Genomic DNA, 20,371 nt, shown 5'->3' on the forward strand with positions numbered 1-20,371 from the left:
TTTATAGTTAAGATTGAACCCAATTTTTTGTAAGAAAATATTTTATAATCAATTATTATTATGTTAGACCAATAATATTAAATATGTAGCTAATTGATTAAGTTAATCAATTTTTTCTATAATTTAGTTTATAGTTAAGATTGAACCCAATTTTTTGTAAGAAAATATTTTATAATCTATTATTATTATGTTAGACCAATAATATTAATGATCTTACAAAAATAAATTTCTAAGATTTAAATTATTAGTTCATTGTTAAGGCACTTATTTTTTTTTATATTATTTAACTTTTATGTGATTAGGTGCGGTGCAACTAGGATCCTCATTCCGATTTTGATTTATTAGCTTCACTATTAAGGTGAGGGATTTTACGCTTATTCATATGGTTATATATGTTTTTATTTTCGCGTTTGATTACTTGTTTACGTGCATCTTATGACTATGTTGTTATGTGCGATCATGGGACCTAAGCCATTGATCTATGATGTTATGTGTGATCATGGGACCTAAGCCACTGATCTATGATGTTATGTGTGATCATGAGACCTAAGCCACTGATCTATGATGTTATGTGCGATCATGAGACCTAAGCCATTGATCTATGTTGATAAGTTGATCATGGGACCTAAACTATTGATCTATGTATGTGTTTGGTCATGGGATTTAAGCCATCGACTCAAACTATGACTATGTTTGTCAAGGGGCTCCGGTCTCTTGGCGTATGTTTGCAAGTATGATAATGTGATTTGATTATATATGTGATGTATATGAATATTTTGTTATGTTCCTCACTGAGTATAATTTTTAATATGCTCACCTCTTATCTTTTCAGTTTTGCAGTTTCAGAGTCGAAGCGGCCATGGAAGTGGAGAATGACTAGGGATAAGGATTTTACATTGAACATTTTAGTTGAATTTGTTAAGTTTTATTTTATTTTATTTATGTTTTATTTTTATTTTATGATACTACTTTAGTTTTGGCAAGTTGACTTTGAAATTAGTTTAAATTTTCTTTATAAATCAAGAAATTATTATTTTACTATCTTTTGTTCTCTAATTTTTTAAATAGTAAAGTTTATGAAAATTGGGGTGTTACAGTTCCTCTGCATCTCTACACTATCTTTCTCGCAGAAGAGTAAAAACTCCCCAATCAGCCCAATTTCTATACTATCACCTCAATCGCTCATCTAACTCTGACGAGTAACCATCAGCGTCGTAACAACAGCAACACCACACTGCCTTGTTTTTCGGCTGAACAACAATGGACTTTACCATCACCGTCGACCTGCACCTTTACACTTGAAACCTCCTTGACTGACTTTCTCTCTCTCTCAGACGAATAACATCAGTAGACTATCATCTTTTCTTTATTATTTTAATCCATGTGTATTGATAACGTGGTAATTGGTCGAAACACATCAATTATCGATCGTGAGATTGTTTTTGCAGACCACAAAAAAAATAGAACGATGGATATTTGTTCGCAATTTATTTTCACTAGGCCGCAAGTATACATGTAGTTGCAATAAGTGGAAATAAGGTCGTATCCCACGAGGATTAGAGGCTAAATTCTATTGATTATCCTAATTTATTGAGTTATGGCTATTTAGACTAAGTAGTGAAGTGAGTGGTTTGATTATCTAATTGATTACCTAACAAATTCAAAGACAATTAAGAACAAATAAATAAAGTAGATTACTTATGTAACACCCCAATTTTCATAAACTTTTCAAACTAAAATCTTTGAAGAACTAATAGTTAAAATAAAATATTTTGACTATCAAAATTTAAACTAATTTAAAAATCAACTTGCCAGAACTAAAGTAGTAACATGAAATAAAAATGATAATTTAAAACGTAACAAGTTTACTTAAATTTTCTATGCAAAATCTTTATCTCTACTCATTCTCAACTTCCATGGCCACCTCGACTCCAGAACTGCAAAAACTGAAAGGAAAAGGGGGTGAACATATTGAAAAATATACTCAGTGAGGAACATAACAAATATCCATATACGTCACATATATAATTAAATCACATTATGGTAACATGTAGTACTTGCAAACATGCGCCAAAGGGGTAGAGACGTAAGCCCCTTGACGAAACATAAACATAGCTTGAGTCAATGGAGTAGATCCCATGACCAATCGTAGACGTAACCTAAGTCAATAAGGTGGAGACATAAGCCTCATGACTTAGTCATAAACTTATAACATGAATCGATGGGAAGCCCCATGATTAAATCGTAGACGTAACCTAAGTCAATGAGGTAGAGACGTAAGTCTCATGACTTAGTCATCATCATAATGTCATACCCCGACTTTTAATCCCTGATTAAGGGCTTAATTATTAATAATTAGGGTTCGGCATCCATTAATAATAAAACTGGTTTGATTTATCTGATATGATTTAATCGTTATATATGTGTTTTAATGTGCTTAGTTAAAGAAAATTTTTATAAATGCGGTGCATAAGTTTTAATTGGTGAGTTAAGTGTATTTATATGAGTCACATGAATTTTAAATTATGCATGAAGTCATGAATTTTATCTAAATTTGATAGTACATGTAACACCCCGTACTTTTCCCTACGTTGTGAGATAGTGTCTTAACACTATTGAGAGTACTGAGATGTCAAAGAGATTGACTGTCCTATTAAGAAAATAGGAATAATGAGTTGGAAATAGAGTCGAGAAAGAAAGAGTGAAAAACCTTGATAATGAAAAGAGCCGGTCAGAGAGACGTCTAGTTTGTCTATGTTTGCCGACTGCTTTGATGCGATATTATGTGAAATTACGTGACTGATTGATTATGTGATTTTCGTTACTTGTGTCTTTATGAGCAAATTATTATGATTTTTATTTGAGACTTTAGCACTTGGAATTTTGATTAAGTTTCCAAAGCAAGTGTGGTTTATTTTTACCGAGAAATCGAATGATGACGGTTTATGGAAATTTTTCCAAGCATAATATTTTTAAATTATTTTTCCTATGATGAGGAATATTATAATTGAGTGAGTGCACTAATATTAGTGCTATAATTATTTTATTTTGGTCACATGAATAATTACGCTATGGTATTTTATTAATGAGTAATATTTCCATAATTATTGTGGTTATTATTTAATCACCCTTCTCACACTATTATTTTAATTTCTCAAGCATGTGACTAAATACCACAAATTGCCAAGTGGATTAAATAGAGAGTGTAGAGATTAGAGAGAGAGAACAAGGCATTAATTGCCAAATATTTGATAAGATTCACTAATATCCTCTAAGATTTTCCAAATCTTTTAATATCTAGCAAAATCCTCTCTCACTCCTCACTCCCTCACCAATCGGCCCCCTCTTCTCTCCCTCATCACTCACTTTCCACCATTGTCAACCATAGATGAGACCTCCAAAGCTCCACAAAATTATGCCAAACACATAAATCACCATCAAAATCTTACCTAAACACCTCCTATCAACTTGATTCCAAGGAGATCCTTGAAGATTGGCTTCAAAGCTAGAGAGAGAAAGTTTGATACTTGGTGTAAATTTGGGTAAGTGATCATGTAATCCATAGATATAGCTTGAATGATGTTGTATGTGAGTATTCTTGAAAGATTGAAGCAAGAAAATCACCCCCTTCCTTTTTCTAAAATTTTCGAAAATTTGGGTCTTCAACCCTTCCAAAATTTTTCTTTTTCTTTCCTTGATTTGGGGTGAAAAATGAGATCTATGTGATGTTTGTTGATGATTGATGTGTGTTGTGAAGTATATGCCTTGAGATGTGAAAGTTCGATGGAGTTTAGTTTACCCAAAATTGGGAACTTGTGAGTTGATGATTAAAATGATGAATTGATGATGAAGATGAGTCCATGAGATGTCTATGATGATGATTGATAGAGTAAATTGAGTATATGATGTCAATTGATGAATTTGAGGTGAGTTAGTTTAATAAAATTAGGGATATGTGTATCTATGCTCTAATTTGTAAATTGATGGTTTATATGTGAGATTAATTGGTTAAGATTGATGGATCTATGATTAGATTAATGATTTATGCATGTTTGTAAATTTTCAAAAGTTTAGTTAGATACAAAATAGGGCTTTTTGATTTATGTGCTAATTATTTGAATTGGCTAAGGATAATTGATAATAAGCATGATAGTAATGATAGTTAAAGGTTAATTTCGCTAATTGTTGATTATATTCGAAATTGCTTGAGTTTAGTTTACTAGGATTTGGGTATTTTTGAATTATGAGATCAATGTTTGGATTAATGATGTCTATATGCTAATTGGACTTTATAAAGGACTATGGCATGATTAAATAGGGAATTTTGAATGAAATGAAAAGTGTTAGTTTGAGGAAGAAGATGACATATATGTGTATCTATATGTGATCTTGTTTTATGATGTTGATTTGTGCTAATTGGTAACCTAGGATGTTAGATCTATGATTTGATCAATAGGTTATACATGATTAGTGATATTTTCAAAAGAGTTTAGTTTAATAAAAATTAGGACTTTCTTGTCTATGTGTCTATTAAGTGATTTGGCTTAAGATATATGTAATTGAGCATAAAATTAGTGTCTATTTATGTTTGATTAAGTCTTTTGTAGGCTAAGTAAAATTTTGACTTAGTTTAGTTTATATGAGTTTTTGAGTTCTCATATATTGAGAGGTCGATGATTGGTATAATGAGGTCTAATTACTTTAAAATCATTATGTGAACGTCTGTCATGCTTTTGTTAAGAGTTTGTGTCGATACATGAGTTTTTGTTAGAGTTTAGTTTGCATGTTAAAAGAGAATCTATATGTGTATAATGAGTTATATGATGTATGAGACCATGTTTGAGTATCTGAGTAATTTTGAGCATGAAAATGAAAAGAGAATTTAATTGATGCGTTCGTTGAAACGTTTTCCATAAGAATTGAGTTTAAGATGTAAGAGAAGAGTCGAGATTGAGTATGATGAGTATTATGTTGTACTTAAATGTTTTTTAGTGCTATAAGTGTTTAAAATGAGCTTTGATGAGTTTTCTTTGAAGGAATGTTGAGTTGAGCATGTTTGCTTGTGTGATTGAGTTCGGAGTCATTTTTCGTGATACACTGACCTACTGTTTTCGAGGGGTTTTTGTTACCCAAAAACCATGAACATTTTATGGTAAGTATATTTGAGAGTCTTGAGCACACCGGTAAAATTTCAAGCCATTCCAACTTCGTTTGATAGTTCTTTAAAATTCAAAACCCAAACTGCACATTACTACCGAGAATTTCAGAGAACAGGGGAAAGAGTCATTCATTTCAGTAGCTTCCTGTGTGATCTAGCTTTCCGAAATTTTTATGGTATTAACCTTGTTGTGTTATCTAGATATCCACCAAAGTTGAGCCCATTTTGACAACGTTTACTATTTTTAACAAATCCAAGTTTTCGATTGCTCAAAACTACCGAACATGGTAGATCGTGGTAAAAACGTCATATGTCTCAAACCACTTGGAGTTTTCGACTCTACTTTTTTTTATATGAAACTAGACTCGAAGATCTTTCTTTCGGTATGAGTATTGAGTCCAGGAGATATCGGAGTTAGAACAGATTAATTTTTGAAGTTGAGTCTGTGTAAAAACAGAGCATACTTTGATGATGTTTGATTGTGATTCTTATGTGCTAGACAAAGGTCGCTAGCTAGGGTTAACGTGTACACTTATAGAGACCGCGAGTCGCTTGCGACCAGTCTTGGCGTCCGTGGTAAGGAGGCCTCCTTCCCGGCGCGTGACAGAAAGGAACAGATATGGATCATATGAAGGAAAATGGGTCGGCCGGCCAATCTTATGAAAATGAAAGAAATGTTTTAGTAAGCGCAGGTCTTTCAAGAAAACCCCTGTGTGTTACTGTTATGGCAATTCAATTTATATATATGTTATGCATGAATGTATTTTCGGCATATGCCCACTGAGTATTTTTATACTCAGCCCTGCATGTATTTCTAAATGTGCAGGTTGAGCAGCTGATGGAATGGAATGGTGTTGAGCGGGTGTTCCTTTGATCATTTCAAGAAATGTAACCTTGAGTATACATTTTTATATGTATATCTCACACGTTTTCCGCTGCAAAACACTTTGATTAGGATAACTCTATGTTATGAAGTTGTGATACGTGATATTGGGTAACCCACCTTAATCAGTTCTCCTTTATGTGTATGTTTTATAAGTATCCAAATGATCATATATGATCCTAGCATTTTATCTATGAGTGATATTTCCATATACTTTAATGTTAAGTAATTGTCCATTTCCGTTCCCACTCATTAATTCTCATCCCAAGTCATAATCCCGGCTAAACCGTCATTAAGGGTAGCGGGCTGTGACACATAAAATGAGATGCACGTAAACACGTAATCAAACATGAAAGTAAAAATATATATAACAATATGAATAAGTGTAAAATCCTTCACCTTAATGTCGTAGACAATAAAATCAACAAATTTCGGAATGAAGGTCTTAATCGCACCGCACCTAATTCAATAGATGATCGTTTCAATATGAGCCCTACTATAACTTAAACTAAAATTCTATAAGCAAATTTATATAATTGTGTGTGTGAATATATATATATATATATAGAGTCAAGTTCAACAAATATGTATAGAGAATAGAGATTAAATCTCATCCCTTAAAACTGCTGAATCGTGCGATTCAAATTAAATCCGCTTGCAAATTATAATTAGCATAACTAGTGTTCGAAAATATATTCTAATTACAATTAGGGCATTTGAGTAACTTTACAAACTAGTGAAAATGGCATGTCCGAAATTTACTCTCATTTCCAGCCTATCGTCTCCCACATTTAGGTATTCACCAAACAAATCGATTCAGATCTCCTCTCCCTCTGCCGCTACAGCCGCCCCCACTGCACCTCCTTTCTTCCTCCTCCCTGAACCACCGTAGGTCCAGCAAGATTGCCGCCGTCGTCATGATTTTCACCATCAAAAACCTCATCTCCCTCTCTATTTCAACGGCGAGCGGCGACAATCGCATTATCGCCGCCGCCCCCTTCTCCTTCGGTCTGACAGTAGCGACCATCAACTATCATCGCCGCCGCGAAGAACCACTATCACCACCACCTCTGATTCTCCCTGAGTCGCTCTCTCTTCTTCCCCTGAGTTACAGACCAAATGACCCAGATCTTGAAGCATCTCCGCTATCCCAGACGTCCTGCCCGACTACTTGCCGGAGCCCCCAACCAACCACACCATCGCCACCTCTTTCTTCGAGCCTAACCCGCCGAGCATCATCAATTAGAACCACCGCCCTCAATCCCTGACTCCCCCGACTCTTTCTCATCAACACAAGCCCTAAAATTTCAGATCTGGAATTTGGGAATTTTGGGAGAATCCTTTTGGTGTGCAGCTTTGCGTCTGGGGGATTTTATTGTTTGTAGATGATTGTGCATACCTGGATGAGGTGGACTTCGTCGATCGGGGTTATCCGTTTGAGGGTTTGGCGGCACTGCGGCAGTGGAGCGTCAGATTCGACTCTAATTCTTTGAAGAAATTTGGAAACATGAGATCTAGTCTTTGGCGCTAATCTGCATTCTTATTTTTTTGTTCCATCAAATTGAATGATTTTTTTTTTTATTTTTGGGGATATTCATGTGTCTAGTAAATCTGAATATATCTGTTCATTTGGAAATTGTGATCTGTTCGTTTATAAATTGTGATTCTTCGTACAATACTATTTAATAAGCTGAACACTGTTTCATCTAAAATCACTCCTTCTTTATCGCTTACATTCTTCCTCAAAGTTATGCACGAAAGGTAGGGTTTCTTAAGTAAATCGGTGAATCGCTTTTGTTTTCGATTCTACAATGAATTTTGATTTTTTTTTGGTTTATTTTTTTAACATAAAACATTTTGAACATGCTTTAAACAATTACGAACACCAAAATAAACTATTTGAATTTCTCTTACTAACATAAAATATTTAACATAAATCATTTTGAACAGGCGTAAAAAAATTACGATCACCAAAATAAACTATTTGAATGTTTCTTACTAACATAAAATATTTTGAACAGACGTAAAAAAATTTACGAACAGGCGTAAACTATTTTGAATACAGATACATAAATAATTAATAAGATTAATGATATGACTAAATTACACGTGAATACAATAGAAATTTGGGATAATATCTTACCAAAATAAAAAAGACAATTAAAGATTTGTATATCATAATTAACGGCTGCCCAAATTTGTGAATTACACGTGAATGCAGATATTGAAATTTGCATAAAGATATGACACAATAATATCTTATCAAAATAAATTTGTTCAATTACAAATATTGCCTTTTCGGCTATAATTAATGAAAACAATCAAATTAAATTCGAACCCTTAGATTAGAAATTTTGGAGGCTCCAGATTAATTCTCCTTTCTCTACATATTTGTCATTCTCTGTTGAACCTCTCTTTCTCTCTCTCTCTTTATATATATATATATATATATATATATATATATATATATATATATATATAAAATAACTAACTGTTAGAGCTGTCAACATGGGCCAAAAATGGCCCCGTCCGGCCCGCCCGTACTTTTGGTCGAGCTGGGCTAGAATTTCTAAGGCAAAAAAAACCGGGCCTATCTGGCCCGTCGGACCACGCGGCCCACGGGCCGAAAAGCCCACCGGACTTTCGGGCCAACCTGGCCCGTTAGTATAAGGGCTGAAAATAGGCTATTTCCGAATAAAATAAGTCTAGTAATTAGAATTTTAATCATCATTTTGAATTGTATATTCCCTAATCAATATTAAATTCAATCTAATTTGAGTATCTACCTCATTAAGCACAAAAAATGAACAAAAGAAACAAAACCCTACCTCCCATTCCAATAACCCAGCCGCTGCCGCCACCCATCTACCTAATTATTTTTGTGGATTTGAGATAATTTCTTTTGAGTTTTGATCTTTTATAGTGTTTGGAGACTTCTTATTATTTTCGTTTTTTTAGTTGTGTTTATATGTTAATATTAGGTTATTAGCATATTTAATAAAGTAGAATATTTACGATAAATTTATTCAATTTTTGGCCCGACCCGCTCGACGGCCCGTGTAGGGCTGGGCTTTAATTTTTGCGGCCCGTCGAATTTTTGGGCCGACCTGACCTGGCCCAAAAACTTGCCTAGGCCCACTGGGTTGGGTCGGGCTGGCCCGGCCCGCTAGGTTTGACAGCCCTACAAACTGTATTTATATATAGGAAAAGTAAAAGTTATGATGGCAAACTAAAAGTATGAAAACTGTAAGAATTAACCATGTTTCGTAATTGGAGAAATTAATATAAAAAAATTGTGGAATAAAATCATCTAATCTAAACTTATTTAGAACAATTAATGCCAATTGTTGGGAACTTAATGAAATATCCTAACCCTTGTTTTGATGTTACCAAAATCCTTAGGTTTTCTTTGTAATAGACTAGAACCTTTCGAACTCAAGTGTTGGAGTTCACGTTCTAGTTGTTTAGTGTTCTGAAGATTGAACACCGGAGGAATGAAGAACGAAGGACTGAAGACTGAATACCGGATGAATGAAGAATGAAGAACGAAGGACAAAAGACTGAAGTCTGAAGAACTCGATTGATGTTTGCAATTAAAGGCAGAGTTAAATACTGATGTTTGACTAAACGAGTTTCTCAACCAAAGAATCAGTTGTGGCTGATTCATTAATGCAGGCCAGGTGGATTCAGCGGACTGATACTAAAGTCAAGTATCAGTTAACATTCTTCCTCAGACTAATACTCCAGAAGCTTAAAGGAAAGCCACACACGTCAAGTACAGCCGCATTAAATGCAGAGATACAGAGGATTGTCCTTTCTATGCAGAGCATTCCTTTTTGGTGATTACTTTTCAGAGGCGCCTTACCTCATGTACCTGAGTAGCCGTTTCTCACTAAACAAGCAACCTCGAAGATTGAAGCCCCAGTCAAATTCGAATTACTCTCCAATGGATGAATTCTTGAAGACCATCTCTACCAACGGATCTATTCAAGACCTCTCCTATAAATAGAGCTCGAGGATCACTTCAACCTTCACTGATTCAAATACACAAGCTGAAACGCTGCCGAAATCGCAACTCAGCCAATCAAAGCCTTCCAAAGTTTGAATCGAAGAAGAGAATCCTAAAGTCAAAATCAGTCCATTGATGATTACATACATTCTCTTAGAACTTTAGGCAAATACTTGTTTATCCAAAGCCTAAGTTACCGATTACAGAGAGCCTGTTCTCTGTGATCTAGTTGGCAGTTTTGGAACCTCCTTTCAACTGACTGAAAAGAGAGTTAGAACCTTAGGCAAATACTCCCTCCGTCCCATACGAAATGTCCTGTTTTCCTTTTTGGACTGTCCCAAACGATCCTGTTTTCTTTTTTGGCAATACATTCTCTCTCTCTATACTTAATATTTAAATAATTTTCACCAACCCACTTTATCTACTTTATACACATTTCTTAATCTCCGTGCCGAAAAGATATAGGACATTTCGTTTGAGACGGAGGGAGTACTTGTTTATCCGAAGCCTAAGTTACCGATTACAAAGAGCCTGTTCTCTGTGATCTAGTTGGCAGTTTTTGAACCTCCTTTCAACTGACTGAAAAGAGAGTTTGAGTCGAGAGAAGTTCAGACTAGTTTTCTGACTCGAAGAGATCTTAGCCAGCGCTAGCAAAGGCATTGTGGTGTCTTAGCGTGCTAAGAGTGTTTGAGAAATCTTGAGAAATCCAACCCAGTGTGTTGGTACTGAAAATTTGATTTTCAGTTATAAGGTTTGCTGTGCACCCGTAAGCACAAGTCCAGAGTATTTGTCAGTGTGATCAACTGACTGTGGACTTAGGAATTGGATTCCGAACCACGTAAAAATCTCTTTGTCGTTTATCGCTTTTAGTATCTACTTTCTTATCTGCGTACAAACTCTTTGTTAACTGAAACTAATTAATTGCAAAGTGAAACTAAAATCTTGACAACGTGTTAACCACAAAGACTATTTCAAAAGAAAAGTTTTTCGCTGCCAGTGTTATTAGTCTAACTGATCAATTTTCGGATAGCCAGTAAGATTCATAACACTCCTCTGTTTTACAACAAGACTGAAGCCTCACGCATATCAATTAAAGCCTTGCGCTTAATCGATATCTATTTACTGAAGAGAGATTCAGTATCAGTCTTCAACCTTTGCAACTAAAGTTTTCCTTAACTCTTCCATCAGTCAAAAGGTTGTGCTTGTTGTTTTGAAAATAGCCTATAGGCTCATACACCTATCCTGACCTTCTGGGACCTAACACCAATTAAACGTATAAATTAGCGGACTACACTTGACCACAAAGTTAGACTCCCAATAAACATCATTCTTTGAAAAATTTATAATTAAGTAACTGGTGATTCTATTCACAACCCAATTTCACTCTTTATAGCCCCTTTAACTAAATTAATAATTAAAAAATATATATTTACTATTTGACCCTATATTTTATAGGGTCAAATTAAATTATAGTCGAGAGAATGAAGCTGCGTGATTGACGATTGGAGGCCGGCGCCGGAGTGCTCGTGCACGCTGGAAAAGCTTGAAGCTATCCTAAATGCCAGAAACGAAGCAGCATCCAGTTTGACTTTTGCTTTCACTCAAATGGTAGGTTTCAACTACCACCATCAATCACTCTCTTTCAATTTGGAATCACTCTGTTTCAATTTGCAATGATAAATCAGATTAATTTTGCCCAGAACAATGTATTGGATAAAGATGAAAGCGAGCTACAAAAACACTAGAACAAACTGGCTGAAATTGATGGCGGTGAAGCTGTGGGAGAAGCAATCATTCAACTTCTCACGCAAATTCAATTTTCATAGTTTACCAAAGCTCTATTAATTTTCGTTCGCCGATCTCAACTCTTTTATCCTTCTTTGATTGATAATTATGAAAAAGCTCTTGTTGACAATTTCGACTTTGTTAATAAAATATGTGGGGATGTAACTTCAATTATGTGAGGGAGAACACCGAATTGATTTTTGGTATTTCAAATATAAAGCGAAGAACAATTAATTATTACTGGTTTTTCAATTTAGGAAATATGAGGGTAAAATAATAATTTTCTTATTATTTGATTAATTTTTTAATGTTTGAGACTATAAGGAGTAAAATGGAGGCTATGTATAGAGTTACCCTTAAGTAACAAAGCTACAAAAAAAAAGGAAATGCACTAACTAGACTAAATCAATTAAATTTAAATTGATTTTTTCTTTATATGAAAATTGATGAGGAGTGATATATGCGGAGCAGAGGAATAAACACGGACAAGGGAATCACCAGAGTCAGAGGAACGGACCCTAGCAGACGAACGGACCTCACCAGAGAAATAACCACCATCAGAGGAATGGCTCTCGCCAGAGAAGTCACTAAAGAACAGAAGGGCGATTTGCCCATGCGCCAGAGCAGAGGAATCGCCCGCCTGTGAATAAATTTACCATTATGCCCTCGACCACGCGGGGAGCATGTTTTTGGAGATGAAGTTACTATTTTACCCCTTGCATGTAATCTATAAATACTCATGCACTCGTATCTTGTAAACACGTGCTCTCTCTATTAATACTACAACAATTTTCCTCGACTCTCAAGTAATTCAACTTTTTTCACGATCAAACGCTAGGTACTATGGATTCTTCCGAGGCTCGCCGTACTCTCGAGAAGGAGTTTAACAACACTGGGCTCAGCTCTGGTGCCCGCACTGAGATACCCACCTCGCTGCTCAACAGTCTGCCAGCCAGCACTGTTTTCATTACTCCGTCGGGTTTTCTCACCACTTCCGCCACTCCTCTGACAGGTCAGAACATCACTCCCCAGAGATCCGCTCTGGTGGCCACGGGATCTGAACTGCAGGGTCTGGTCCCCACATCTGGTGGCGGTCCGCTGAACTTCGTGCTAACAGAACAGATGATGGCTCTGCTTAATTATGCTGTTGTACGCCAAGCACTAGGGACTCCGCTGCTATCGACAGTCCCCGCTACGACTCCTCTGCTAGGAATGCCCAACCAACAGGGCACCGACATTCCACCTCTGGCTGCCCTGGAGGTGAACGACCAACTCGCCAACAAACAGTCTACATTGCCTAAGGAAACCCAGAGGTTCCCTGCTGAGAGGGAACCGGAAAGGAGGCCAGAGGGGAGCCGCGTCATGCTGAGTAGCATTGTCAGGAAAGAAGGGGTTGACGAGTCCTGACAGTCGTTCCATCACTCCCATGTTCGAGGAGGAGAGACCAAGGGAGAACGCAAAACTGAAAAATCAAGTGTCACAACTAAAAAACTAGCTCAAAGATCTGGAGGACACCCTGAGAGAGAAGTCTTAGAGGGTCGAAAGGGTGCAGAGGTCAGAGAGATCTCACAGGGCAGAGAAGTCGCACCGGTCAGAGAGGTCACATCAAACCAGAAGGTCAGAGGGACGGGAGCAGGAATACTCCTCTGGCAAACAGGAACACAGGGTCCACAAGCGCCATCATGCTCATGACTCGCCAAAGGAAAGAAGGGAGCACGGGAGGTATAAAGATGATAAGCGGGCCAGAACATCAAGGGTCCACACCACTACCAGCCGGAGCCCATTCTCCGCTGACATCTTGGCGGACACTCTGCCGAGAAGTTATAAGCCTATTTCACTGGATTACGACGGTACCACTGACCCGGAGATACACCTTAACTGGTTCGAGGGACTGGTTACACTCCGCATGTACACGGAAGGCATCAAATGCCGAATATTCTCCACCACTCTGACTGGACCTGCCCACCTGTGGTTTGGAACGCTAGCCCCGAACTCTATTCACTCCTTCGAGGACTTGTAGACACGTTTTTTGAGACAATTTGCGAGCTCGCAAAGGGTAGGGAAGTCAGCCATCTCTTTAATGGACATCAAACAAGATCAAAATGAAACACTGCGGGAGTATACTGCCCGGTTCAATCTCGCCGCTCTGGAGGTGCCAGAGGCGGAATCACAGATAAAGAATTGCGCCTATGTCCGAGGGGTAAAGCCGAGGCTCTTCTTCGATGAACTTCAAATCAGACCAGCTCAGGATTTCAATGATATCATGGCAAGGTTACCAGGGTATTTACAGTTGGAGGACGCCCGGATGGCGCGAAAGGTTGAAAATGATAGACATAAGGCTAAAAGGGCAGAGGCTGCACCGGAGCAGAATAATAGGAATCAGGACCGGGCACCTTTCAGAGGGTTGCCCCCGAGGGTTCTTCTGCCTCAAACAGAAGTACCACCTCGCCAACCGCGCACTGTAAACGAAGTCAACCGTTTCGACGAATACACCCCCCTGAATAAGCCACAAGAAGAAATTTTTCATTTGGTTAAGAACCAGTCATTTTTTCGGGCACCGAGTACCTATAGGGACGGACAGCCACAGCAGGGGTTTTAACGAGGTTCGGGGCCATGATATCAATAAAATCGGATACATGGTTCTAGGGAATTCCCTGGTGTTGACTCGTTTACTTTAAGAATATTTCTTTTTCGGTTACATATTTTACTTAACATGTTCATGCAGAGCATTGCACATGTCACTAGAGGGGGGAGTAGGGTATATACCCACAATTCACAATTACAATCCACAATCGCTGCCTAGAAAATCAAGGGAAAAACAAAGTCAAATTGCTACTTAGCAAGTCAAGGGAAAAGCAAACATCAAGGGAAGAGTAGAGGAATCACTTTAATCGTAAGCCGCGAAAGTAGGATGCATCCCCCGGATCATCCATGCTCCGCACAGAGGGTTACTATTTAATCGTAAGCCGCAAAAGTTGGATGCATCCCCAAGATCATCCATGCTCCGTGCATAGGGTTACTATTTAATCGTAAGCCGCGAAAGTTGGATGCATCCCCCGGATCATCCATGCTCCGCGCAGAGGGTTACTATTTAATCGTAAGCCGTGAAAGTTGGATGCATCCTCCGGATCATCCATGCTCCGCGCAGAGGGTTACTATTTAATCGTAAGCCACGAAAGTTGGATGCATCCTCCGGACCATCCATGCTCCGCGCAGAGGGTTACTATTTAATCGTAAGCCGCAAAAGTTGGATGCATTCTCCGAATCATCCATGCTCCGCGCAGAGGGTTACTATTTAATTGTAAGCCGCGAAAGTTGGATGGATCCCCCGGATCATCCATGCTCCGCGCAGAGGGTTACTATTCAATCGTAAGCCACGAAAGTTGGATGCATCCCCCGGATCATCCATGCTCGGCGCAGAGTATTCTAGTCGGGACGAGGGAAGAGTCAGAGGAATGGCTTGAAGGGAAGCTACAGAGGGATGACTCGAAGAAAGCGTCAGAGGGATGATTCGAAGGGAAGCGGCAGAGGGATAACTTGAAGGGAAATCTCAGAGGAACGCCCGGAAGGGGGCGGCCAGATGAGCGGATAGAAGAGAAGCATAAGAGAAACGTCAGAGGAACGCTCAGAGAGGAAAGGGCCAGAGAAGTATACACAAGGAGGAGCCAGAACAGCAAAAGGAAAAACCAAAACAAGACATCTGGGAAGAAGGTCAGAGCTGCAGCTCCAACAACACACTCGGAGGAATCATATTGTCAGAACAAAGCTAGCGGTCTGATCGGAGCTAGAGAGACCATCCAGAGGAACCGTCCAGAGGAAAGCCGACCAGAGGAAGCATGAATACTTCAACAAAAAATAAAAATCCTACTCTACGCAGAAAAAACAACCGCCACATCTTGAGGTTTCGAAATGCAAGTTCACGTCAAAGATAAAACAACAACAGGATAGCACGAAGAACAAATAAACACAGAGGTAGATCAAAAGGCGAATTTACAACATTGAAAGCCAAGGGAAAAATCATCCCAAAGTAACATTCGAATATGATAAAGTATTTACAAAGATAAAATTTACAAGTCCTGGCAAAACGAGAAAACAAGTAATGACAGCTGGGAGGGAGGAGATAGCAGGAGCATCTAGGAGGGAGATAGCAACGAGAAAACAAGTAATGACACTGTTTCATCCTTATACAGGGCAAGAAGCTGGTCCATAGCTGCAGGGCGGGAGGCTTGATCTTCAAAAGCGGAGGCATCGAAGCCAGACGGCAAGGGAGGCTCCATGCTGTATTGCGAGAACCCCCGGGAGCCAGCACCAGTCTGACCCCTCAGCTGGTCCACGAACTTCGCCAAGGAAGCGCAGAAAGAAGACCGGTACTTCAGAGCAGTAGGCACTGGGTTAGAGCAGGCACCAAAGGCGAACTGGGGAAGGGCCTTTTCCAGGACCGGATAACACCACTCAGGCTTCTCCGGGGATTCAGCAGTGATGCCTAGCAGATCATTGAGGTCCTCGTCCTTGATGTTATCCATCAAGGCCCCTAGGTCCAGAGCAGTAGCCTGTTCCGCCGATGCTCCCAACACTTCTGCCGTCTTCATAGCTGTTTCTTTAATTACATGGGCGAAAAGTTGGGAGAAGCCTTCCAGATATTACGAGGTCTTCTGGAAGGCCGCCAGAGTGCCCTCCAACACCAAATCCAGGAATTGTTGACCTTGGGAAGAGATGAAGAACTCTAGGAGCTGATCCCGGGCACCCAGCACATAGCCCCGATTTAGGGCACCCTCACAAGCCTTCTTCCAGCGGTGCCTTGACTCTCTATGCTCCTCCTCGTACCTCATCCGGAACCGGACAAGGTTATCATATCCCTCCTTCTTGGCCCTCTCCAGCTCAGAAGCTAGAGAGGCCTTCTCCACCTCCATTTGGGCAATATGGGCCTGCAGCGCAGCCACATCCGCTTCAGCCTTGCTGTAGCGCTCCACCATGCCCGTGACATCATTATCGCGCTTAGCCTGCGCCTCCCTCTCTTTTTATAGGTCTTTCTCCAGTGCATCGTAATCATCAATGCACTGGATCGCTTCGCCAACCCGGGACTCCAACTGCAGGGAACCAGAAGGAAAAATGTCAGAGCAGAGAAATCAAAGGGCTAATAACAAAATCACTAAGGCAAGGTAAATAATGCAGGGTACCTGAATCCACAACTGGCCAAGGTTGCTAGCCAATGTCGCCCGCTTCATCTTCCTCGTTGCCTCCCGATCCTTGGGATGGATCTGGGTAAGCAATTTGCGGACGAATTCTCGCCCCTTCATGGATGAGACTGGCTTGGAGCCAGAGGCCTCCGACGTCCCCGCAGTCAGGACCAGTGCCTTGCCCCCTTCAGCATCCACGGAGGTAGTCTCCGCTTCACTTGCCGGTTCAGCTTCGGGGTCCACCAACTTGCTGCCCTTTTTCAGGTTCTCCTTGCGTCTTTTTTCGGCAAGGGCTAGCAGGGCGCCCTTCCTTTTCTTTTGGACATAGGCGGGAGTTGGTATGTCTTGGACTTGTTCGGAAGCGGGAGTATCCTCGGAGATATCCACCACAGGAATGGTGGACCCTCTCTCGGCTCTACCGGAGCCAGAGCCACCAGCCCCCTAGCTATCGGGGCTGAACATGGACAAAACTTCCATGTCCTTCCCCTTGTCCGGAGGAAAACGTCGAACAGGGGTAACCACCCCAGCAGCATCGGACACCGTACGAGAGGTGTCCACCCCGGAGCCTGTAGGCTGCTCTGGAGCATCAGCCCTGGAGCTGGTATCCCCAGAACCTTGTGTCACGACCGGCCTTAATTAGAGATAATTAATCCGGGAAATTGTGACTAGGGAAGGGATTTAAGAAGCGGGGTTTAGAAAGGGCACATTTGACTCATTCATAACTCGATTATAGACATTAATATCTAGCATTAATTCTTGAAATAAAATTTAAGACATTGAAGCATTGACGCATATAATTAAAAAAAAATACTCGATGAACCCGAGTAAGCATTAGATATTTCTTTGAAGAGTAATTGGCATATAGTTATAGACTTGACTAAATCATAATCAGTGTTTGCAGCGGAAGGCAAGACTGAGATACATGTATGCAGACACATATCCTTTGTGAGCCTATTCTAAGTTCGACAAAAGCTCCACTCAGCAACACTTCATCGTTCATCACAGCTCAACCTGCACATTCATAAACATATGCAGGGCTAAGTACAAAAGTACTTAGTGGGCAGTTGCCAAAAACTAAATTATAAGCTTAACATTTTATCATCAACCACAGCATCATATAAGCGACATGAATCTTCTTTCAAGTTCTTTGCATACTATCATTTTCAAATTCATAAATAGCGTAAGTGCATTCCTCATCATCAAAAGTCATATCAATAAGCATCGTGTCGTGAGGAAGATCCTCAACGAACACAGGCATCGCGCCGTGAGGGAGGCCTCCCTCAGCGGACACGGCATCGTACTGTTGAGGGAGGCCTCCCCCAACAGACGCTAGCATCGTACCGTTGAGGGAGGCCTCCCTCAACGGACGTTTGACCGGCCAACCCTCTCATTGACTCACGGTCGCGTTGCATAAATAAATATATATATCCTGGCAAGATAGCTATCCGCTCAGGAATCGATCTTGTTAGCATCAAATAAGCATTAGATAATAAGCATAAAGCATTAAAGCGTAACTCACATAGGCGTTAAATAATAAGCGTAAAGCATTAAAGCGTAACAAAGCGTGAACCACATAGGCGCGTAACAAAGCGTAACTCACTTAAGCGTAAATCACTTAAAAGCGTAACAAAGCATAAATAATAAATAATAAAAATTTAAGTCGTAATTAAGCGTAAATAGCATAGCGTATATTATTAAAGCGTGACAAGCGTAGATAATAAAGAGAAATAAAGTTTTAACTCATTTAAGCATAATAAAGTAAATAGCATAGTGTAAATTATTAAAGCGTAACAAAGCATAAATTACATAGGCGTAAATAGTATAAACAACATAGCGTAAATCATTTAGCGTGAAGCATAATAAAGCTTAACTCATTTAGGCATAATAAAGCATAAAACTTGTATAGTTCTTTAATAGCATTTTATCTTACGCGTAAGAAATTGCCCACCTGATAGCAAGGTTTTGCTAAGGTACTGTGACTCCTTGAGTAATTCTTACTCTCGCGTTTGACCTTAATCACGAGAATATAAAATAAGACATTGGCTCGAAAAAAAATTCTCAATTAATGAGAAAGTGTAATTTAACTGTGCATGAATCTTGTATGCATGAACTAATCTTCTGAGCGATAATCGGGAATTCTACTATTAATCCTCGTTAATAGATTTAGCTAATTCTCGTCTAGCGTGGTCGAATAGAACTTTAAAATCCTTAATATGAATTATTTTGAATCATTTCATCTCAACAAAACTGTAGAGACTCAACTTCAACTAATAAACTGCTTTGACTCCGAACTCATATGGAGTCTAATTTTATATCAATAGAAACCTCTTTGAGTCTAGTTTAATTGAAAAAAAAGTATGTTGAAAAACTCCAAGTAGTTTAAGAGATATAGCGATTTTCTCATCGCCTACCAGATTCGGCAGTTTCTGCCAACTGAAAGTCCAGATTTTTGAAAAATAGAAAACGTTACCGGAATGACCTAAAATTGTATATGCAGTTATCTAACACATATATCGTTATACAATAAAAATTTGAGAGCTAAATATCAACATATGGTTACTGAAATAATTAACCTAATCATCTTCCTCATGACAGTTTCAGCAGATACTGGCAGTAGACATCTTGAATTTTAAAAGGGTAGTAAACAAAGTTCAAATGACATGAAACTTTGTACGAATATTCACCACACTCCCATCTATACCCCAGAAATTTCCCATAATATAATAGAAACGGGAATGCATCGAAATAAGGGCGTCAACTTACCCCTGTCCAAGTGAGCACTAATGGAAGTTGTTCACCGGGGGTTTTTCTGGTCGTCGTTCCGCGATGGTGTTTAGCCGCGAAGGTCTACGACTTAGTCTTCCTCGTGCGAGGTAGATCAGGCTACACAACGGTGGTTTCTCGATCCTTTTTCGTCGTAAGGATAGTGAGAAACGAAGGCCGTAAGTTGGCCGGTGGCTAAGTCGGGAATTCGACGTTGGCCTCCGAAGGATATTGCGGCCTTTGGCCAGGCAAATACAAAGAAGGCTTCGGCCTTTCGATTGTTGGATTTGGTAGCCTGAAGATGGAGGAACAAGTACACGTTCCTGGTTCACGGCCTAGTGGCTAGTCGGCGAAGAAACGGGCCGACGAAGGGAGCTCACTTGAGCTTAAGAAGTATGCAAAGTTGTGTTTTGAAGCTTGTTGGCTTCACTTTCTCTGCACGGGTGTGGTTCTTGCTAGAGTGGAGTGAGCTGTGTGTTAACTGATATGCTATGTATTTATAAGTGGATTCCGTAGACAATGGAAATTATGAAGGTTGAAATTTGTGTAGGGAGTAGGAGAAGATTACTGTAGAATCTTTGAAGATTTTGGATTGC

The 20,371-nt window shown here is 39.3% G+C and overlaps 1 long non-coding RNA gene across 1 annotated transcript; it reads left to right on the forward strand.

Moving 5' to 3' along the window:
* Positions 1 to 2,509: 2,509 nt before the first annotated feature.
* Positions 2,510 to 6,266, forward strand: LOC131026257 (uncharacterized). The gene is made up of 3 exons (XR_009102228.1): positions 2,510 to 3,542; positions 5,658 to 5,850; positions 5,985 to 6,266. It is a non-coding gene; the product is annotated as an uncharacterized LOC131026257 (long non-coding RNA).
* Positions 6,267 to 20,371: the final 14,105 nt, after the last annotated feature.

The sequence above is a fragment of the Salvia miltiorrhiza genome, chromosome 5 (genome assembly GCF_028751815.1).
Source record: "Salvia miltiorrhiza cultivar Shanhuang (shh) chromosome 5, IMPLAD_Smil_shh, whole genome shotgun sequence".
NCBI classification, from domain to species: domain Eukaryota; kingdom Viridiplantae; phylum Streptophyta; class Magnoliopsida; order Lamiales; family Lamiaceae; genus Salvia; species Salvia miltiorrhiza.